Genomic DNA, 18,071 nt, shown 5'->3' with positions numbered 1-18,071 from the left:
TAGATAGTTTTTCTTCATTAGATACGTCATCCTTACGTTTACTTTTAGTTTATACTCATTCGTGTTCATTATTGGCTCACCATTATGTCAATCTTCCGTTTTTCAGATGTTCTGATTGGACACACTCTACTACACCAATCACCACATGATCATGTTTCATCCAATCAGCATGCTCACGTAATACGTCTCTATTTATTTTTTGGCGCCAAACATAGTATTTATAACATACGCTTTTTCTCCCACAGTTTACTTCAAGCATAACGAAACGCTTCGCTAACAAGATTTTATAAAGGTCTTTTTCAAGGTAAATACTCTTTTTTCCGCTTGTTCATGGAGGATATTTATAGCGATATAAGGGCACTAAAAATGATGTTATTTTGTTCGTCTACGCGAGACATACATAGCGACAGAAGGCCAAATATATCTCATTTAGACGTGCGTTATGCTCACTTTATAGCTCGCAATTGTTCATAATCACTGTTTTTGCATTTTTTTGGCTGCCATTTTTATAACCGCAAATGCTGTATGAGAGTACAAACACTGTGCAGTTGCAGCACTATGTATTCTGTCTTGCTTTACGTTTTTTCAATAACCGTTTACGCCATTTGACAGTACAAACACCGTGCAGTTACAGCACTATGTATATATTCCTTACTGACGTTTCTCTATGAGAATATATTTTTCAGCTTACATATGTTTATAGTCACTAATTTTGTGATATCATTTGCCCGCTCCGCAATAACCGTTACAAACACCGTGCAGTTGCAGCACTATGTATATATCCCTTACTGTGTGCGCATATATCCCTTATCTTATTTTAAGTCACAAACGCCATGCAGTGGAAGCATCATATATATCTTCCTGCCCTACACTTTTTTGATTGATAATGTTATGCTCTGTTGATATTTCCTTTTAAAAAAGACAATATATTTCTGATGTAATTTTGGTCGTATCAACGATGCTTGTCCTCTTCTGTTTACTATATATATTTTTTCCTATAGACTATCCGACCCCAAGTTCTTTACAAGGATCACCAAGGTCGGTCATTCTGTTTTTCTTTTATAGTAACATCTTTATTTCATTTTTTTCTTATCCACTGTTTGTTCATACATTACTAAATAACAGTGATGTTCAAAAATACATGGACATTTAATGTGTATGTGTATGTAGTTGTGTGTATGTATATGTGTATATGTGCGTATGTATGCACATGTATATATATATATATATTTCCTCTGACCCCCTTTTTTTGCCTTAAATCACAGATCTACTTTTGGACATATCAACTTAACATTTGGACATATTACCTTAACATTACATATCAGAATTTTTTCAACTGTTATATCATATAGAGTCCCCACATATGGACACATAATTATACATGCATATATATGTGCCTTTTTTAGACCCTATATGTTCATTTTATTATTCCGCATTGTTTACATCATGCCTTCATGCTTATAATTTCATTTCACTTTAGATAATTTTATTTTAGATACATATTGTTAAGAATTTTTTGTTGTATAATCTTTTACTATCATTTTTATTTTTGATGCTTTACCTCAATTTATGTCACTTAATGTTTATTCATGTTTTCAGATATTTTATTATTCTGCATTGTTTATGTATATATCATGTCTCCATGTTTATAATTTCATTTCACTTTAGATATATTTACTTTAGATATTTCTATTTTAGATACATAGTTAGGTATTTTTTTGTTGTATTATCTCCTATCATCATTTTTTAATTGTGTTGTTTATTTCAAATTATGTTACTAAATGCTTATTTATGTTTTTAAATATTTGTTGTTTTTAGACTCCTGAGGCAGGCCTTCTGGCCGAAACACAGTTTTTTTTGTGTCGAGTCATTTAATAAAGTGGTTCCTTGGTATTTCATTTCCCGTTGTCCTGGAGTCATTGGTCCATTTCCCACTCTCTTTTTTCTGTACTCTTAACTGTGAGTAAACATGGTTATTCAAATAAAGGACTTTTTCAGAAAGATTAGTCTTTAGGTGTCAACTGGTGTGCCAAGGTTATACAGCAGCAACAAGTCCTGTCCCTGGAGCATTTTAGTGGGTACTGCAGTGCACTTCAGGCAGGCAAGCAGACCCTGGCCCTTCCCCCCCCTCCCTGTAACACTTGTGATAGTAAATGGGAGGCCTCTAAAACCCACATGTAGTTGCTCCCTTCACCCCTAAGAGCTATGGTGCTGTTGTACAGTTGTCCCTCCCACGACCAAATGGCTTGGATTAGAACGTTTCTGAATTGGGCGTTTTTAGTTTCCATTATCGCTTAAAAAAAACCCCGCCCATCTCAGAAAGGACCAAATTCATGAGATTTGGTCTGTACAAACCGTATTTTTGAAACGAAAGATGGACGCCCATCTTTTTTGAAAATACGATTCGGACCACCCCTTGTCGTAGACGTTCCCGGAGTTGGGCATCCTTAGAGATGGGCGGCCCGTTTCGATTATGCCCCTCCACGAATACTAAAGAGTTCAATGCACACCTGATCCCCCTCCTTCCCTTTTTCCCATCCCCATCCCCTTTTCTTTCCTCACCCTTTATTCATCTATCCTAGTTCTCCCCTTCTCCTCCCTGCTCCCTCTCTCTTCCATTTTCTTTTCCATTCTCTTCCCTCTTTCCCTTCTTTCCTTCCCCATTCCTTCATGTTTGTTTTTCCCTTCTCTCCCTTCCTTTCTTTTCTCCCTCTCTTATTTTTCCTTTTTCTCCCTCCCTTTTCCCTCTCTCCCTGCCTTTCCCATTTTTCTTACCTTTTTTTGTGTTTTGAGTTACAGTGTGATGTCTGCAGCATCATGACTTTTTAAAATTCAATTGTCATGTCTATTCAATCTCCGGTTTGGGTTAGTTTCTTGTTTTTATTAAAATTTGCTATACCGTCATGCATAACTTGCAGATCTAGGTGGTTTACAATGGTTAAAAATCATCTGGAAAGGAAAAGAACTACAATAAAATTTGATAGGAAAGGAAGCTGATCTTGACGCTTACGTGGGTCAGCCACACAAAAAGATGGCGACCTGGGCATGGTGGGAAAATGAGGCTGGGCCGAGGAGGTCACATAGGTAGGAGAAGGCAGATTAGACATAGGAACAAGAGGTTGGAGGTAGAAAGGCAGAAGGGGAGGGATGGAGGCAGGCAATAGGAGGGAAGGTCCGGGATGTGGGAAAAGCGTGGCCGCTGGAGGCAGTGAGAGGGGTATTTGAAAGAATGCAATTGCCATTGGCTTGGGTTTCTTTCTGAGAAGTTCTGAGAGAAGAGGACATTTCTCTGGTAAGTGAACGCTACTTTGCTTGTGCTTTGGGAACTTAAAGATTGGGGTTTAAAGGAGGAATTGTAGGTTAGTGTTAGGCAAACTTAAAAAGCAAATTTCAACAGCTAACAGAAAACAGCTAATCTCCATAGTCCTTTCCACTTAGTTTTAAAAGCCTTGCACCACAGCATTAACAGATAGAATCTAACAGCAACTGCAGGATCTAATTTAGTATTCCCACCCACCCACCCCTAGGACAACTCCTCATTTATAGTCAGTTATTGTAATTAGGGTAACAAGCAAGGAGTGCTCTTATAGAGTTTTAAATACATTTCATTACCATCTAAGAAGGAAATACTAAATAAATCATACAATACACTATATAAAGTAAAAGACACTTTTATATTAGGCTAATATCCTTAATACTGTAGCAAGTTTTAAAATATTGGAAAACTCAAAAACACTAAGATGGAGTCAGCAGTCCAGCAGCGAGAGGGGTGCTATCCAGTCTTTTGCATTGAGTGTCACATGTATGATTATCTCCCAGTTGGTGAGATGTCATATGTTTGCGCCCGATGCAAAGAGCTCCTAGCTCTTAGAGAAAATGTCCGTTCTCTTGAGGCTAGAGTAGCAGACTTGGTGGAGCTGAGGGAGACAGAGAGGTACATAGAGGAGACCTACAGGGATGTTGTAGAGAGGTCCCACCTCCAGTCTAGTAGCCCTTGTGCTACCTTGGAGGAGGGAGGTCTCCTAGAAGGAGAGCATCACCCTGGTGAAGTAGGAAGTACTCTTGTAACCAGGACCTGCCCACCAGGGGATGTACTATCCTCTCGCACTGAGGATATGTCTCCAAGTGCTGCCCGGGAGGGAAAGGTTAGGACAGCTGTTGTAGTTGGTGATTCGATCATTAGGCATATAGATAGCTGGGTGGCTGGTGGACGTGAGGATCGCCTGGTGACTTGCCTGCCTGGTGCGAAGGTGGCGGACCTCACGCCTCACCTAGATAGGATTTTAGATAATGCTGGGGAGGAGTCTGCTGTCTTGGTACATGTGGGTACCAATTACATAGGAAAATGTGGGAGAGAGGTTCTGGAAGCCAAATTTAGGCTCTTAGGTAGAAAGCTCAAATCCAGATCCTCTAGGGTAGCATTTTCTGAAATGCTACCTGTTCCACGTGCAGGGCCCAAGAGACAGGCAGAGCTCCAGAGTCTCAATGCGTGGATGAGACGATGGTGCAGGGAGGAGGGTTTTAGATTTGTTAGGAACTGGGCAACATTCTGGGGAAGGGGGAGCCTATTCCGAAAGGATGGGCTCCACCTTAACCAGGGTGGGACCAGGCTGCTGGCGTCGGCATTTAAAAAGGAGATAGAGCAGCTTTTAAACTAGAAATAGGGGGAAGGCCGACAGTCGCTCAAAAGCGCATGGTTCGGGAAAAGGTATCTTGCAAAGATACCTCACAAACAGGGAAGATAGGGTTTCTGGATAGTGAGGTTACACAACAAACCGTGGTAGGCCAGGTGCCCTTAAATACAACTAAAGATCAGACAAAAGATGTCAAATCAATAGTGTCAGGTACTAAGCATCATGCAAATAAGAACAACAAACATACTCTGAAATGTCTATATGCAAATGCTAGGAGTCTAAGAAATAAGATGGGAGAGTTGGAATATATTGCACTAAATGAAAAATTGGATATAATAGGCATTACTGAGACCTGGTGGAAGGAGGATAACCAGTGGGACACTGTCATACCAGGGTACAAAGTATATCGTAATGATAGGGTGGACCGGACTGGTGGAGGGGTAGCATTGTATATTAACGAGAGCCTTGACTCAGATAGATTACAAATTCAGCAGGACACAGATCACACCTTTGAATAACTGTGGGTTGAAATTCCATATATAAAAGGGAAAAAAATGGTGATAGGAGTGTACTATCGTCCGCCTCGCCAGGATGAGCAGGTAGACACAGAAATGATAAAAGAAATCAGAGACGCGAACAAAATGGGCAATGTGATAATAATGGGTGACTTCAATTATCCAAATATAGACTGGGTAAATGTAACATCGGGACACGCTACAGAGATACAATTCCTTGATGAAATCAAGGACAGCTTTATGGAGCAACTGGTGCAGGAGCCGACGAGAGAAGGAAAAATTCTAGACTTGGTCCTTAGTGGAGCGCATGATCTGGTGAGGGACGTTATGGTACTGGGGCCGCTTGATAACAGTGACCATAATATGATCAGTTTTGACATCGACCTTGAAGTAACTGTACACAGAAAGTCAAATACGTTAGCGTTTAACTTTAAAAAAGGAGACTATGATAAAATGAGAAGAACGGTAAAAAAAAAACTTAGGGGGGCAACTGAGAGAGTAAAAACTGTACAACAGGCGTGGACGCTGTTCAAAAATACCATCCTGGAGGCCCAGGCCATACATATTCCGCAAATTAGAAAAGAAAGACAGAAGTCCAAAAGACACCCGGCCTGGTTGAAAAGTGAGGTGAAGGAAGCTATTAGGGCTAAAAGAAACGCCTTCAGAAAATGGAAGAAGGAACCGTCTGAAAATAACAAGAAACAGCATAAGGAGTGTCAAAGCAAATGCCAGGTGCAGATTAAGAAGGCCAAGAGGGAGTATGAAAAAAAGATAGCATTAGAGGCAAAAAAACATAGTAAAATTTTTTTTCGGTATATTAAAAGCAGGAAGCCGGCAAAAGAATCGGTTGGGCCGCTGGATGACCGAGGGGTAAAAGGGGCGATCAAGGAAGACAAAGACGTAGCGGAGAGACTGAATGAATTCTTTGCTTCGGTCTTCACCGAGGAAGATTTGGGTGGGATACCGGTGTCGGAAATGGTATTTCAAGCGGACGAGTCGGAGAAACTTACTGACTTCACGGTAAACCTGGAGGACGTAATGGGGCAGTTCGGCAAACTGAAGAGTAGCAAATCTCCTGGACCAGATGGTATTCATCCTAGAGTACTGATAGAACTGAAAAACGAGTTTGCGGAGCTACTGCTAGTGATATGCAACTTATCCTTAAAATCGAGCATGGTACCGGAAGATTGGAGGGTGGCCAATGTAACGCCCATTTTTAAAAAAGGCTCCAGGGGAGATCCGGGAAATTATAGACCGGTGAGTCTGACGTCGGTGCCTGGGAAAATGGTAGAGGCTATTATTAAAAACAAAATTACAGAGCACATCCGAGGACATGGATTACTGAGACCAAGTCAGCATGGCTTTTGTGTGGGGAAATCTTGCCTGACCAATTTACTTCAATTCTTTGAAGGAGTGAACAAACATGTGGACAAAGGGGAGTCGGTTGATATTGTGTATCTGGATTTTCAAAAGGCGTTTGACAAGGTACCTCATGAAAGGCTACAGAGGAAATTGGAGGGTCATGGGATAGGAGGAAATGTCCTATTGTGGATTAAAAACTGGTTGAAGGATAGGAAACAGAGAGTGGGGTTAAATGGGCAGTATTCACAATGGAGAAGGGTAGTTAGTGGGGTTCCTCAGGGGTCCGTGCTAGGATCGCTGCTTTTTAATATATTTATAAATGATTTAGAGATGGGAGTAACTAGCGAGGTAATTAAATTTGCTGATGACACAAAGTTATTCAAAGTCATTAAATCACGACAGGATTGTGAAAAATTACAAGAGGACCTTACGAGACTGGGAGACTGGGCGGCTAAATGGCAGATGATGTTTAATGTGAGCAAGTGCAAGGTGATGCATGTGGGAAAAAAGAACCCGAATTATAGCTACGTCATGCAAGGTTCCACGTTAGGAGTTACGGACCAAGAAAGGGATCTGGGTGTCGTCGTCGATAACACACTGAAACCTTCTGCTCAGTGTGCTGCTGCGGCTAAGAAAGCGAATAGAATGTTGGGTATTATTAGGAAAGGTATGGAAAACAGGTGTGAGGATGTTATAATGCCATTGTATCGCTCCATGGTGCGACCGCACCTTGAGTATTGTGTTCAATTCTGGTCGCCGCATCTCAAGAAAGATATAGTAGAATTGGAAAAGGTGCAGCGAAGGGCGACTAAAATGATAGCGGGGATGGGACGACTTCCCTATGAAGAAAGACTAAGGAGGCTAGGGCTATACAGCTTGGAGAAGAGACGGCTGAGGGGAGACATGATAGAAGTATATAAAATAATGAGTGGAGTGGAACAGGTGGATGTGAAGCTTCTGTTCACGCTTTCCAAAAATACTAGGACTAGGGGGCATGCGATGAAACTACAGTGTAGTAAATTTAAAACAAATCGGAGAAAATGTTTCTTCACCCAACGTGTAATTAAACTCTGGAATTCGTTGCTGGAGAAAGTGGTGAAGGCGGTTAGCTTAGCAGAGTTTAAAAAGGGGTTGGACGGTTTCCTAAAGGACAAGTCCATAAACCGCTACTAAACGGACTTGGAAAAATCCAAAATTCCAGGAATAACATGTATAGAATGTTTGTACGTTTGGGAAGCTTGTCAGGTGCCCTTGGCCTGGATTGGCCGCTGTCGTGGACAGGATGCTGGGCTCGATGGACCCTTGGTCTTTTCCCAGTATGGCATTACTTATGTACTTATAAATATCCAAGCCTTAAAATTAGCTTTAATACTTAGGGGTCAGAATGAATATGTATAGGGAGTGAATTCCAAAAAGATGAGGTTGCAGAAAAGAAGGCATGCTGTCTGGTAGACACTAACTCCAGGATTCTATATAGTGCGCTTAGATTTAAGTGCTAAAATCAGCTCAGATTGTATACCACCATGCATAACTTAATTGGCTTAACAAGCTAATGAGCTCTGATAACAGCATTTAACAAGCAATAATGAACATCATATATAGAATTGCCTCCTAACTGGGTGAATTTAGGAGCTGGTAGGACCAAACAATGATCATTTAAAGAGCAAAATAGATGGGTTGGTGAGTACGGGATGGTTAGTGAATAGGTATATTGTGGAAGGCCAAATCTGTAAGCTTTAAATGTGAGGGTGAGAATCTTAAAAATAATACGTTGGTGGATGAGCAACCAGTGATATTTCTGTAATAATGGGGGAAACGTGGTCTCAGCATTGAGCATGGCATAATAATGAGATGGCTACATTTCGAAGGGGCTGAAATCTCTTGATGTTAGATCAGGTGCAACCTAGATAGACATTGTTCCAGTAGTGAACAAAGACAGTAGCAGCAAGGTATGGTGTGAGTCTGAGTAGCTAGCCTGGTATCTCTTGCATAATGTTTTTTTCCACATACTGCATTTTTCACATACTTCCTTTTTTCTGCACTATTTATAAGCATTCACATTTGCTTTTGCAAGGTCACATTTTTCTTTTTCCAGGTTAGAGAATTATTGACTATTCACTCTCCTCGCGTTTTGTTGCCGGTTAGACAAATTATTCATGCCTGTGAATGATATCAGAAGGCCTGTGTTTTTTTGGAGCAATTCCTTCTTGAAATACCGCCACCAATTTGTGCATTTCTTTCTTTGACCATTCAGCGGTAGATCTTAGTTTCACAGTGTAAGCTTAATTATATAAGTAGTTTTGGTTCTTCTTTCTCTTTGCAACTAAGTATTTACTCTTTATCGTCAATATTTTATATTATTCGTTTTCTGCCAGTCTTATGAATTATTCATGGCTGCACATGTCATCAGAGGCTTTCTGTTTTTTGGTGCCATTGCTTCTTTAAATACCAGGCACTAATTTGCTCATTTCTTCTTTGACCATTTAGCAGCAGATCCTAGTTATCTACGTAAGTACTTTTACATTAAGAATCTGGCAAACACCCAATTGTAGCAACATTCCATGCTACCAATCCAAGGGAAAGCAGGGGCATCCTCCATCTCCATCTCAATAACAGAGTATAGACATTTCCTCCAGGAACTTGTCCAAACCTTTTTTAAACTCAGATGTGCTAACCGCCATTACCACATCCTCCAGCAACAAATTCCAGAGCTTAACTATTCTTTGCGTGAAAAATATTTCCTCCTTTTTCTTTTAAAAGTATTACTATGAACTTCATTGAATGTCTCCCTAGTCTTTGTACTTTTTGAAAGAGCAAACAATTGATTACTACTACTACTATATCTTATCATTTTTATAGCACTACTGGATGTACGTAGTACTGTACACTGGACATGAAGAGAAATTCCTTCTAGACACAGATTACAATCTTAGGACAGACAAACAGGACAAATAAGGAATAAAGGAATTACTAAGTTGGGAATGATAAAGCATGGGTAATGAACAAGTGAGTATGGGTTAGGAGTTAAAAGCAGCATCAAAAAGGTGAGCTTTTAGCCTAGATTTGAAGATGGCAAGAGATGGAGCTTGACGTACTGGCTCAGGAAGTCTATTCCAGGCATATGGTGCAGCAAGATAAAAGGAACGGAGTCTGGAGTTAGCAGTTGAGAATTGTGCAGATAAGAAAGATTTACCCAGTGAATGGAGATCCCGGGGAGGAGTTTAGGGAGAGATAAGAGAGGAGACGTACTGAGGAGCTGCAGAGTGAATACATTTGTAAGTCAATAAGAGGAATTTGAAATGTATGCGGAAGAATATGGAGCCAATGATTTTATAGATCTCAATCATATGCACTCTTTTAGTCTTTCCTCATATGGGATGAATTCCATCCCTTTATCATTTTGGTCACTCTTCTTTGAACAACTTTGAATAGTTTTTTGTCATCTGCAATTTTAATCACTCACTCATCGATCCAATTTCCAGGTCATTTATAAATATGTTAAATAGCATTAGCCCCAGTACAGATCCCTGCAGCACTTCACTATTCACCCTCCTCCGTTGAGAAACATGGTCATTTAACCTTACCCTATGTTTTCTGTCCAATAGTCAATTCCTAATCCACAGAAGGACATCGCCTCCTATCGCATGACTGTAATTAAAGTATCTCATGAAGGACTTTGTCAAAAGCTTTCTGAAAATCAAAATAGACTACATCAACCGACTCACCATTTTTCACATGTTTATTCACACCTCCAAAGAAATGAAGCAAATTGGTGAGCAAGACTTCCCTTGGTTGAACTCATGCTGACTCTGTCCTATTAAACCATGTTTGTCTATCTGTTCCATAATTTTATTTTTTATATAATAGTTTCCACTATTTTGCCCTGTACTGAAGCCAGGCTTACCAGTCTGTAATTTCCTGGATCATCTCTGGAACCCTTTTTAAAAATTTATTCCTCTTTCTCTTTGCAATTAAATATTTTCTCTTTATCTTCACTACTTCATATTATCCATTTATGTATCCATTAGTGCACATGCACCAGTGTATTTTGATATGAAAGACTATTCATTTTTCATAATCTAAAATGTTTTGTATTTTTACTGTTTGGATTCTTTTTCCAAGCAAGTGTCTGAGCTTAAAGAACCAGGCAGCTCAACCGTATATTTGTATGCTCTTGCACTATGGGGTACCTTGAAAAAAAAGTTGAAAAATCAATCAATCAAATAAATAAATAAATATAATTTATTTAGTGGAGCTTTTGCAAAGTTGCACTAGTATTTTTAGTGCAAGTTAAAAATAAGCATGTGGTAAATGGTAGAGATGCCCATATATTCCTAGCATTTAGCTTATGCTAAAAATGCTACTATGCCTTTGTAAAAGACCCCCCTCAGTTTACATGTATGCTGTTCAGCAGTATCTTTTTTCACTTTAACATCATTCCATTGTGTGTTCCATTAATAATAACACACTCCTTTTCTTTCCTTCTCCTTTCCCTCCCCCTCTTCCCCCCACCCCCTTTTTCTTTCATTAACCCTTTTCCCTGTATCTTGTCCCTATCCTTTTGCTCTCCTTTTTCTTATCTTTTTCCTTCCTTCACTCTATTTGGTTTGTTTGTACTGGCTGATTAAGGCTTTTACATCAATGATCTTTCCCACATTGAACCAGCAACACATCATTAGTGAGGTATGTTATATATGCTTTGATAGAATGTACAGTCATTTTTATTATTTGCTTCATTTTACACTTCATAATTGACAGGTTTTTTTTAAATATAACCTGGTGCACTTTCTCTGGCATTTTTATCTCGTGTCCGGCTTCCATTTGCTTACCATGTGCATCAAAGTGTGCATCATCTAAGTTTATTTATGTTAAACACAATGTTACAATAACAGTCTGTTTGAGTTCTTCCTCCATTCTTTTTAAAAATTATACATTCTTTTTAATTCTGCTGTTCACCCTCCGTAGAGTTGTTATTTATTTAATGCATTCATTTACCCCCCCCCCCCCCCGTTTACTAAGCCGCATTAGCAGCTGCCACATGGCAATGTTGACACAGTCCATTCAATATAAATGGGCTGTGTTGACGTTAGCGCATGGAAGCCACCAGTATGGCTTAGTAAACAGGGGTGTTATTTATTTATGTATTTATCCATATAAATATTAATTTATTTATTCCATTAATGTTTATTAATTTTAACATTTTTATATTGAGTTTTTAAAGTATTGAGTTTTATTTTTTCGATGTCATCATTTTTGCTGTTTTAATTTGTCTAATTCTACATATTTATGTATTTACTTAGGGCTTCTTTTACTAAGCCATGTCAGCGATTGTCATGCGGCAAATGAGAGGAAGCCCATAGGAATTGAATGGGCTTTTTTTCATTTGCACACGGGTAATCACTAGAGTGGCTTGAGTAAAAGAAGCCCTTATTTACTTACTTAATTTTTATAGATTGCATAGACTCCTGACACAGTTGTTTGTTTGTTTTTTTGCTGAAACATTCGATTGTATTCTATTCAAGGTATTTATATCCTGCTAATATCAATGCAGAATCTAAGCAGGTTACATACATTTAAAGCTCACCATTAAGGATCAAGAAGACCCTACAGAGTTATTCATTCAGATACTTACTAAAAAGATACATTTTCAATCCTTTGTGAAACTGTAAGTAACTAGAAAGTACAAAAACTTGTATTGGTATAGAATTGCACAATTTACTAGCTTGAAAAGAGAAAGAGCCATCATGAATTCTCTTATTGCGAGCGTTTTTAACAAATGGAAATCTCAATAATAGAGTAGAACAGAAACGACAATTTAATCTTAAAACTGGATAACCTATTAACTGCGGAAGAAAGAAAGAACAGTTCCTCTGCAATATATTAAGTACAATAGGAACAGTCTTAAAAACTATCCATGCAAAGACTGGCAAACAATTCAGACTTCTAAGCAAAGGTGTTACATGAACATAATGAGAGCAGCTATAAATCATTTTGGCTGCAGTATTTTGCAATAACTGCAACTGGTTAACTAATCTTGTATTTAATTCAACATATAGAGCATTACAATAATCCAATTGAAGCAATACAATAGCCTGAACCAACATACAAAATGTTCAGTTAAAAAAATAAAAAAAGACCTTATTACCCTCAATTGTCATAATTAAAAAAAAAAATTCTTAAATATTTTTCTATAGATCCATCATTAAATGAGGTGTCCTTTTACCAAGCTGCTTTTTTGGGAGGCTTTTTACCTACTGCAGGATAAAGGGTCCTGCGGTAGTGGCAGAAGATGTTTTTCCCACAGTAGGTAAAAAGTCTCCCAAAAAATGGCAACATTATTATTATCATTATCATTTGTATAGCGCTACCAGACACATGCAGCGCTGAACACCTGACACAGAGAGACAGTACCTGCTCAATAGAGCTTACAATCTAAAAATACAGACAGACAAGACAATTAAGGGTGAGGGAAGTACTGGGTGAGAAGGAACAAGGGGAGGGCAATTGAGTAGTGGCTAGGAGCCAAAAGCAGTGGTGAAAAGGTGGGTTTTCAGCATAGATTTGAAAACAGGTAGAGATGGAGCTAGTCGTACAGGCTCAGGAAGTCTATTCCAGGCATAAGGTGCCACGAGGGAAAAGGAACGAAGTCTGGAGTTAGCAGTGGAGGAGAAGGGGGACAACAAGAGAGATTTGTCCAGCGAGCGGAGTTCACGGGGAGGAATGTAGGGAGAGATGAGAGTGGAGAGGTAATGGGGGGCTGCAGAATGGATGCATTTAAAGGTCAGTAAGAGAAGTTTGAACTGTATGCGGAAGCGGACAGGGAGTCAATGAAGTGACTTGAGGAGTGGGCTAGTGTGGGTATAACGATTTTGGCGGAAAATAAGTCGTGCTGCAGAATTTTGGACAGACTGGAGAGGAGAGAGATGGCTGAGTGGAAGACCAGTGAGAAGCAAATTGCAATAATCCAAGCGAGAGGTGACAAGGGTTTGGATAAGGGTTCTGGTAGCGTATTCAGAAAGGAAGGGGCAAATTTTGCTAATGTTGTAGATAAAGAAACAAAAAAGCAACACTGGGCCTTCAGGATTGAGATGATCAAAGTTTCTTGTTTATTAATTGACGGATAGACCCGACACGGGCCGTGTTTTGGCGCACTGGCGCCTGCCTCAGGGGTTAACTAATCCTGATCAAAAAATTGCTCCAAGAGCCTAATCAGCATGGACAACACTGTCAGTCTAAAAAACCTGCCAAATAGACTAACAGCGTTGTCCATGATGATTAGGCTCTTGGAGCAATTGAGACTCCATTCCACATCAAAGGTGCTACACTGTGACAGTACCACCTACAATTTTTTGATCAGGATTAGCTGACCCCTGAGGCAGGCGCCAGTGCGCCGAAACACGGCCCGTGTCGGGTCTGTCCTTCAATTAATAAACAAGAAACTTTTATCATCTCAATCCTGAAGGCCCAGTGTTGTTTTTTTTTGTTTCTGTATTATTTTGTATGCTGTTTTACCCTCTCTTTTGTGTCTGTAGATAAAGAAACGACAGGTTTTGGCAATCTGTTGAATATGCGCAGAGAAGAAGAGAGAGGAATCAAAGATGAATCCAAGGTTACGAGCCAAGGAGACAGGGAGGATGTGAGAGCCATTAATGGAAATAGAGAATGGGGGAAGAGGGGAAGTGGGTTTAGGGAGAAAAATGAGAAGTTCGGTTTTAGTCATGTTTAGCTTCAAATGGCGTTGAAACATCCAAGCAGCAATGTCAGACAAGCAGGATGAAATTTTGTCCTGGATTACGGTTGAGATTTCAGGGGTGGAGATGTAGATCTGAGAGTCATCTGCATAAAGATGGTATTGAAAGCCATGGGATGAAATCAGGGTACCAAGAGAAGAGGTATAGATGGAGAAAAGGAGGGGTCCAAGGACAGAACCCTGGGGGACACCAACTGAAAGCGGGATGGAAGTTGAAGAGGAACCGCCAGAGTGAACACTGAAAGTGTGAAGTGAGAGGCAGGAGGAGAACCAGGAAAGAACAGAGCCCTGGAATCCAATCGAGGATAGCGTATCTAGAAGTATGGTGTGGTCAACAGTGTCGAAAAAGCAGCAGATAGGTTGATAAGGATAGAATAGAGACCTCTGGATTTAGACAGCAGCAGGTCATTAGAGACTTTGGTAAGTGCAGTTTCAGTAGAGTGAAGAGGGCAGAAACCAGATTGGAGTGGGTCAAGAATAGGTTGAGAAATGAGGGGATACAAGAAAATTCTAGAAAGAAGGACTAACCAAAGAGAGTGAGATAGAAGGAAGGAGAGATAGGGGGAAGACAGAGCACTCCATCTGCTGCTCACAACAAACTGTTGCACCATGCAGAAGGATAATGCATGGAAGTGTCCCACCTTGATTCAGTCACACACAGTCACTCTTAAGGAAGTTCCATACTCCAGCAGGACTCACCCAGCCAGTTTTACCCCCCAACCTACTAGGCAACATGTGCTAGTCTGGAATATTTAAAGCATCATATGGGCAAGACTCTCATCTCACTTGCCAAAAGAACAGATTGGTAAGATGTCCAGGACAGGCCTACTTAAAATCTTCTGGTGGCTACTATGCCAGGAGAATAGGAGCTGTTGATCAGGAGAGCTGTCAGTCCTGTGCACGTTAATGCCAGTTCCACCAGGTGTGCCTGATGACACTTACCAGCCATTTTCAGGCATTCTCTATGAGTGTGCCAGGCTTGTAGCACTGAAAGTACCACATCTCTTCCATAAAGTAATAAACCCAGAAGCTCCTTTCACTACAGGAGATGCTAAAACTCCCCTTCATCTTCTCCAACCCCATGGGACATACCTCCTTCACCTGTCTGCAAAGTCATGTTGTATAGCACGTTAGATTTTCTAGTCACATGAGCCTTTTCTTTAGTTGACATTGCTCCTGTAAAAAGTATCATAACTGCTACAATTTCAGTTTTTTTCCTCAATCAATATGGTTATTAGATTTGTGAATAAGGGGTCCTTTTACTAAGCTGCAGTGAAAATAGGCCTTAGCACATTATAATACAGGTCTTTCCTGCACATTAAGGCCATTTTTACCGTAGCCTTAAAAAAACCTGATTTTCTTTTTTTTTTTTTTGCATTAATGACCACATGCTAATATTGCCAATAGCACATGACCATTTTTTTTTTTAATTACTGCATGAGCATTTACCACCACCCATTTTGCAGGCAATAAGGGTTCACATGTATCTGTGTATTAACCAGTTAGCAAACAGTAATGTAGATGCAGTAAATGGTTGGTAAAGGAATGTCCACCCTCTGCCCCTAACATGCCCTGAAATTTTGTTTAGTGCATGGTTAGCACACATAGACTTCAAAGTTACCACAGGATGCTTTTAGCACACCCTGTGGTACTCAATGTTTTGATGTGTTAGGTGCCTATCACAACTTAGTATAACATTTGAACATCTGGAACATTCAGATAAGAAATCTGAAAGTTTAAATAAAAAAAAAAAAAGGCCCAAACTCCCCCCCCCCCCCCCCCCCGTTTACTAAGCTGCGCTAGCGGCTGCCACACGGCAATGCTAACACAGCACATTCAAAGTGAATGGGCTTTGTCGGTATTAGTGCAAGGCAGTAAACAGGAGGGTTAATCTTTGCTCTTCTCTTGCTCCCACTCTCGTTTGCTTGTCTGTGAAAACAGAGAGAATGTCATATCCAGAAATCCATTGTAAAGGAGGTAGTATTTTGCAAAATTGTAATTAATGCCTTTTTCTGTGGAAATGTAGGTAACAGAAGGCCAGTGGCGTTCCTAGGGGGGCTGACACCTGGGGCGGATCGCCGATGTGCCCCGCCCCCAGATGCAGCACCCCCCCAGAACAGCGTGACGCCCCCCCCCCAGCGAAAAAACCCCCAATCCCCCGGCGAAAGAACCCCCTCCGGGTGCACGCCGCTGGGGGGTGGGGGGTGCTGCGCGCCTGCCAGAAGTAACCTGGGCAAAGGGAGCATGAAAACGAAGAGCCGACAGGTGCACGGCACCCCCCCAGTGGCGTGCACCTGGGGCGGACCGTCCCCACCGCCCCCCCTTGGTACGGCACTGCAGAAGGCTATCATGCATGCACACATTAGCTTCTAATAGCAATAAGAGACATTTCAATAAGCAAAAGTGAAAGTTTGATTTGATGCAAATTTTATAGTGGTCAAATATAAGAAGAGAAAATTTATCTTAGGGGCCTTTTAAAGGTTTTTCAGAATGTTAATCAGATGTGCTTAGATTTGTTAACCTGACCTTCAGACTCTCCTGCTCTGCATAATTTACCGTGGTGGTGTATGAGAAGCTTTTTAACTGGTTTAGGAACATAAGAACATAAGCATTGCCATACCAGGACAGTCCGAAGGTCCATCAAGTCCAGTATCCTGTTTCCAATAGTGGCCAATCCAGGTTACAGGTACCTGGCAAGATTTTATGATGCTTATCCTAGAAATAAGCAATGGATTTTCCCAAGTCCATCTTAATAATGATTTATAATTGCAATATGAAGAGATGAATATTATCCTGCTACATTCAGAACAGTTTGAATTTTGTGTATTTAGACAAACAAAGAGTCAATAAATACACTGTTCATTTATCACTAACACTGTATATTTTGTAACTGTGAGATGCATTGCATTAGAATGCAATTTGGACTCATTACAAGTTCACTGGACTAACAAAGCAGTTTTTCCTCTCTTCTTCTCATGTTCATTCTCCGTCAAACTTGTTCATGTTTAGTTTACTGTTTGAAGAAAAGAAAGGCCTATAAGAACCTTCATGGTTTGATTGTTTTCCGTGCCTACATTCTAGCAGGCTTGAATAAATAGAATGAATAAGTTGAGAATATTTAAATGAACCAATGAAGAAGTTGATGTTTGCTAATATCACCAGACTAAAAAATTGCTGGTGATTGAACATCACTGAGGTTCATGGGAAATATATGTGATTATACTGAAGATCTGAAGAGTGTTGTTGGGTATTGAATATTACATATGAACTGATTTTGGACTGGATAGTAAGAACCTATATATGTGTGATTGTATGTATTACAGTATTATTTTGCCTGAATAGTGAGTGTAATACATTCTAGAAGGGACATTTTCAAAAGCCAATAACCCAATACAACAAGATAAGTGCTGATAAGATATAATACAGCCAGAGACCTCCACTGGTGGAATTGTTGGAAATTATTGATTTACCCACACCAGGTTGATTTGATTGAAACCTATATATTTTTTACTGAGTACTAGAAACATAGGCCAGGTCAGAAATCTGATGGTTGACATAAGTAGAAGCTTGCTGGAAAAGCATGGCCTAGTTTTAAACCCGGATTGAGGCCTAAATAATCTAAAATAGGAAAATTGGTCAGAGAAATATGAAACAAAATGGAGATCAGAAAACAAAATGGAAACTCTGGAGTGTCAGTTATAGAGTGGATATTCCCCAATTTCCCCATTTAAGTTAGAAAAAGACTTGTTTTTCTTAAGTATCTGCAGGTGCAAAGGAAATGACTTACCGATTGAGCAAGATTGTGGTCAG

At 40.0% G+C, this 18,071-nt stretch overlaps 1 long non-coding RNA gene across 1 annotated transcript; it reads left to right on the top strand.

The window, feature by feature from the left end:
* Positions 1 to 246: 246 nt before the first annotated feature.
* On the top strand, positions 247 to 1,841 carry LOC115460713. Its single transcript, XR_003940543.1, has 3 exons — positions 247 to 304; positions 1,002 to 1,038; positions 1,819 to 1,841. It is a non-coding gene; the product is annotated as an uncharacterized LOC115460713 (long non-coding RNA).
* Positions 1,842 to 18,071: the final 16,230 nt, after the last annotated feature.

This window comes from Microcaecilia unicolor, chromosome 1, assembly GCF_901765095.1.
Source record: "Microcaecilia unicolor chromosome 1, aMicUni1.1, whole genome shotgun sequence".
Lineage (NCBI taxonomy): Eukaryota > Metazoa > Chordata > Amphibia > Gymnophiona > Siphonopidae > Microcaecilia > Microcaecilia unicolor.
The sequence above is the reverse complement of the archived record's forward strand: the minus strand, read 5'-3'. Positions and strand labels throughout refer to the sequence as shown.